Below are 6,100 nucleotides of genomic sequence, written 5' to 3'. Positions count from 1 at the left end.
CAAATATCTGATTTTATCATTGCAAAGTACTCCTAAAACCATTTAATTTTTGTCTAGAAAATTTTTTTCTATCTCTTATACTTTTGACGAAACATGCTCCTAAAGAAAAAAAACCGATTTTTTTCAAAGACGTGTTTTGCTCCCTTAAAAGCCCGCTTGGGCACGTATAAAAAATACGTGTCTTTCTTTTTTGTCTGAATTACAATATATTTCAAGCTCATCCAAATCGGAGCTAGACACCTATGTGGGGTAATTGAAATCTCTTTTTTCGTGTAGGATCTTGAGCGATTCGACAGATTTCACGAGTTAATGTGTTACCTCCATCATCGCGTCATTGTCGCACAAGGTAGAGTGATGATGCCCGCTGCTCCTGGCGCGTCTGTGCGTGTGGGCCAACGGCGGAGGCTGCGCGGGCAATCGCATCGGGCCAAGACCGCCGATCGGCGCCGGTCTGTGTACCGGGCCTTCTAGCTTGTCCTTGGACAGCTCGTGAAGATTCGGCAAAGACCCCATTGTCGCTTCAACCGGGGCCCGTGGTCGGGCTCGTCGCGATTGTTCGCGTTATAGCGAACGTGTAGCGCCTTCTCCTTTCTCACGCGCGATCCGGCATCTCGCCTGATCTCATTACGATTTCATCCCTCGCCGATCGAGTAGCCGCCCTGGTCGCGATCGACGGTCTCCTCATCTACGGCATAGCCACCTGGGTGCGGAAAAAGCCCGGTGGGGCCAATCATTCATTACACGTGCTTACATAAGTTTACATTAGTTTCTTCAATATCTTTCGCCAGGATTTCAAAGTTCAATCTAATTTAATCTGGCGTTTACACGATAATCGCGAGCTCTGCGAATCTCAGCTCGAAGAATGCAACTTATATAATTTCCTCTATAATGATACTGTTTCTTGGAATTTTAAAATTGAATCTATTGAATGGATTGTGTAACAAGTAATTTCGGAATTTTTAGATAAAATGATTGTATTTTTACGTCGTAATTTTATGAGACAATGTATGCATCGTTATGATCTATGAGCTTGCACTATCAAACTTGTGCTACATTGTTACACAGAATTATAACGACATAAAAATGTAATCGTTTCATTTTATTTAAAAAATGTGAATCCACACTTCCGCTGTATTGCTTTGTCTACAAGAGAAGTTGTACAAGCTGTTTTTTTTTCAAATAAATTTTTTTCATTTATTATGTTTTTAGTATGCAAGAAGAGACTGGCAAAATCTGTCTTATTAAAAGATATAGAAATTTTTAACGACACATTTCAGAGTTCCTAAGATGTAAATAATACATATAAAATGAAAGACTAATAAATCATTGCAGAATGTCGATCTATTTCTCGATTAAAAAGTTCTGAAAGGAGATTATATAAGAAATCTGTAATCAATGGAGATTTAACGAGTATGTGCGCTGGGAATCGAGGAAGATCTTAAGAAAGGCGCTGGCACTCTCCTTGGATGTAAGGATAGAGTGAGGGAGAGGAGAAGAGTCTTCGCAGGACAGTGGAGAATTAGATTGTAACATACCAGAGAAATATATGTCTTAAAGCGAGAAGCATAGTGATCTTCGACGTACCTATTTCTTACAATACTGAGTGAAATATTAAAGTCGAAAATGGAATAAAAATTCCGACTGAGGAAGCCCCGGAGACAGAGAGACTGAATATCGATCAATCCGCGGATATTTGAATTCGAAGCATTGCGGTAAAGAATTGCGCGCTCCGCGAACTGAGAAGCCGACGGTTCCGTGAAACAACCGGCGCACGCCTTGCATAATTCAATCGAGAATTATCGGCACTCGGCACCAATTACCAAGACGCGTGGAAAAAACGGCCGCAGAAAAATTCTAGCGGTCACCCGCGCAGCCTTGAACGAGAACTTGCCGTGGACTTTGCGGCAACCGTAAAGTATAAATAAATTGAACGCACCGTCCAATGCGGCCTTGGCGTCGCTCTGACGAACGAACGAACGGATGGACGATCCCATCCAATCGCGAATTGATCGGCAACGATCGCCGCCTCTCGGAAACCGGAAATGCAGACGAATGCAAATGCGTTAGGGCGTGAAACGAATCCACGTTATGCCACTGCTGTCGGTATTTCAATCGGCCAATGCTTGAAGAAGATGAATGGGAGGAAGAATGACGCAAAAACTGGAAGGAGATCACCAGCGACACGTTCGCAAACCGTGAACGCGATCGTTATCTGCTTACGCAACGCGAGCTCATGATCCTGAACACCTGCTTGACGGCGCGCACCCCTGATTAGGTCGTGATCCCCCGTTATATCAAATCATCTGATCCAAGACGAAGAACTGTTAGGGCCGGTTTTTCAATGATACTTAGATTAAACTTAGATTGCAACTTAAACTCTATTTAAACAAAACAAACGCATTGTTAGAACAGAGTTTAAGGGGCTGGAGGCTCAGATTGTCTGAAAATCGTGCTTGTTCTTTCACGATTTTTTATGACAAACTGAATGAATATGCGAGTGTTATTTTGACGTGTATTTATACAACATATAAAGAGAAGAAAAATATAATTTTGATGATCAAATAGTGTATGGTATATGCAGTTAAAATATATTTCGTTTTTCTTTTCAAGGTTGTCATTTTGCAGCAATATCTTGACTCTTGGTGGTTCAATTAAGCTGAATTTTAGGTAAAAAATTTCCGTAAGTTTGTCGTTATCGTGTGAACCACTATAATAGAAATTGAGTAAAAGTTAACAAAATTGCAAATATCTTAATGGAATATTACTAAAATTTTCAGTTCTTTTATAGTAAAAAAATTAATATTTCAAAATTAAATATTTGCACGAGTTTGTCAGTGGTCACCCGACAAGCTTACAGAAATTTTCTATCTAAAATTCAGCTTAATTGAATCATCGAGAGTCAAGATATTACTGCAAAATGACCTCGAAAAAAAACCGAAATATATTTTAAATGTATATACCATACACTTATATCACTGACAAACTCGTGAAAATATTTAATTTTGAAATATTAATTTTTTTACTATAAAAACTGAAAATTTAATAATATTCTATTAAAATATTTGCAATTTTGTTAACTTTTACTCAATTCCTATTATAGTGGTTCACATGATAACGATAAGCTTACGGAAATTGTCTATCTAAAATTCAGCTTAATTGAACCACCGAGAGTCAAGATATTACTGCAAATTGACGACCTTGAAAAGAAACACGAAATATATTTTAACTGCATGTACTATACATTTATATTAAGTATTTGATCATCAAAATTATATTTTTCTTCTCTTTATATGTTGTATAAATACACGTCAAAATAACACTTTTGCATATTCATTCAGTTTGTCATAAAAAATTGTGAAAAAACGCACGATTTTCAGGCAATCTGAAAATCCCTCCAGTCCCCTTAAACTTGAATCCAAGTTTAAACTGCTATTAAAAAACCGGCACTTAAAGTCACATTTAACTAACGCCCCAACGTGTCTCCGATACCAAGCTACGAAAAGCGGCTTTGGTCTCTTTCACCTCCAAAAAAAATAGAATTTTATTTTTATAGAGATTTACCCCCGCTAAGATTATATCTTGAATGTTGAAGGTGGAATGATTTGTCGCGCTTCCTCTGCGTCCTCTAACACATTACGTTCTTTATAAATCACGAGATAAATTTTTCTCTGAATTTCGAAACGGGTGAAAATTTACTCGACGCGATAGGGAGAGCACCACCACTCAGAATTACCAGAGTGTTTCAAACGCAGAGCGAACTCTCACAAGTGAATGCTCCAATCGATTTGATTGAATTTGTTCCCGTGAGACGCGATGGAGTACGCAGTGCAGCTTAATAGCTTTAACACTGATTAGGCCAAAGGTCGGCAAAATTCTCTCGCATATTATATTGTGTCACATGCAAAGCAGAAATAATATACGCACAGTTGTGAGTGAAAAGTCGCTCGAATTCGAATAACGCGGTTTTGTCACAGTCTGCTTTTCAAGTAAAATTCCATTTGAAAAAATTCCAAGAGTTACACGCGGAAAAGTCACGTTACTGCTAAAAAAAAGCGATTATTCAGTTTATTTCTTCCCCTTTTAAGTAATGATTACCTTCAACGAATAATATTTTCTTGATAATACTCTCATAAATATACTCGTCACAAATTTTAGAAAAGTTCATTCACGAAAGCAAAATTTACATTTTTTATCAAAATATCGCAAAACTTTATCGAAGTGTTTCGACTCTATGTACACTGAGAGAAAAATTATATTAAAATCAACAAATATTCTTTGATGGGTGCCATTAACATATTTACTTAAATGTATATTTTCCTTATTTGAACCAAATATTATTTATTTAAATCAGGTAAACAATATTTGCTTTAAATAAAGAGAATGTAGATTTAAGTAAATATGTTAATGGCACCCATCAAAGAAATATTTGTTGATTTTAATATAATTTTCCTTTCAGTGTAGCAAACAAACCGAATTTTCGTTTTGTTTCATATTCTTGGTTGAAATGCTGAACTTACTAGAATTCACAACACATTCTGAATAAGTTCTAGCGTTTATAATGAACTTATGATAGATCTGCAAATATATCAACTTGTATAAAATACTCGAAATATTTACTCAAGTATCCAGTACTTCTTCTGTGTCGCGGTACATACTTTTTCTGTGTCGACATGACGAACAAATACATGGAGGAGTCTGTCAGAATTGTCTCCTCGGGGAGTCTGTTAGAATTGTCTTCTCCCGATTCCACAATAAAGAACTGGAGGGTCTTGTCGGAGGTCTTGTACGAGCTGCACTTTCGACAGAGAGAAAGAGAATGAGAGCGTTCACATGAGCGCTCTCAGGAAACAATAAGTGTGTATTCATCGAGTTGGTGAAAGAGTTCGAGCGGAACTTCGGGCAGAGACGGAAGTTTCGAGGGCGAGAGCTCGACGCGCTTTATGACGATTGGTACGGAAGAAGTTGGAGGACGGGAGATATCGGCGTCGCGCGACTTCCCCTTCGACGCGAGAATCAATCTCCGGACGGTACTACGAGGAAACAACGGATTACAACATTCTATTCTTTTTGTTTATTCATCGATCGAGGTGCTTTTTTGCCGACTGCCGATCGTAACTCTTGTCCGATCTTATCGGGATCTCTTTCGTAACGTTAGCACACGTGCCGCGCGATTCGACGGCGGCACAGTCGGCGTGTGGAAATGTATCGAAACCGAAGTTACGTGGGAGCGGTGCTGAAGGTGAACCGGTTTCAGCGGCACGCAAAACTATAGCCGGCGATGTGTGACTAACGAACCTCGCGCTGAACCCCGCAGCACTATGGGGCGATCGAGAAAAAGAACGAACAGTTAGAAGCCGAGGACGGAAATTTCAGGCACAATGAAAAATACAACAATGGCGGCAATGGAAACTGCCGGTAGTAGTATCGGCAGCAAAACGCGACGGAACCAGAGTATATAATACATGAGTTATATGCATGAGTATATAATACTTGTACGGTCATATTTCTCGTTATGTACAGCCGAAGGGTGTTCTCCCTCGTTAATAATTCAATAGATAAATAAGTGAATAATTCAATATTCATATCTTCCAAGTTCAAAGTTCACATCCAAGTTCACATGTTGGGTGAGACGAGGACTTTACGACGAGAAAAATCATGTTATTGATTAATAATAAAAATGTCCCTGGTTCCTGATAAAAGATAATCGAAACCCACGTTAGGTAAGATGAAGAAATTTTTTATTTACTCACAGAACAAGTAAAGAACTTATGGAAGGAAGATCCTGATCCCTACACTGGGGGAGAAAAAGTATCTAAAAAGCATTTATTCGATGGATGCTATATAATACACAAGTTTATTTATACTAATATAAAATATTTTTTAATTAGGAAAATATACATTTTCTTGAAACCTTAAATTTTAGCTCGTTAGGAAACCATTTGTTCTGTTCAAATAAAAGAATTTAGATTCAGATAAATATGTTATATTAGTACCCACCAAATAGGTATTTACTATTTTTTGCATATCTATTTTTTCTCGATGTAATCGTAGTTTACCGTGTAAAATTGTATAAATGAAATTTGCGTCGAGCGAGCGAAAT

This window comes from Odontomachus brunneus, unplaced genomic scaffold (genome assembly GCF_010583005.1).
Source record: "Odontomachus brunneus isolate Ranch 3 - 2012 unplaced genomic scaffold, Obru_v1 Obru_scaffold_041, whole genome shotgun sequence".
NCBI lineage: Eukaryota > Metazoa > Arthropoda > Insecta > Hymenoptera > Formicidae > Odontomachus > Odontomachus brunneus.
The sequence above is the reverse complement of the archived record's forward strand: the minus strand, read 5'-3'. Positions refer to the sequence as shown.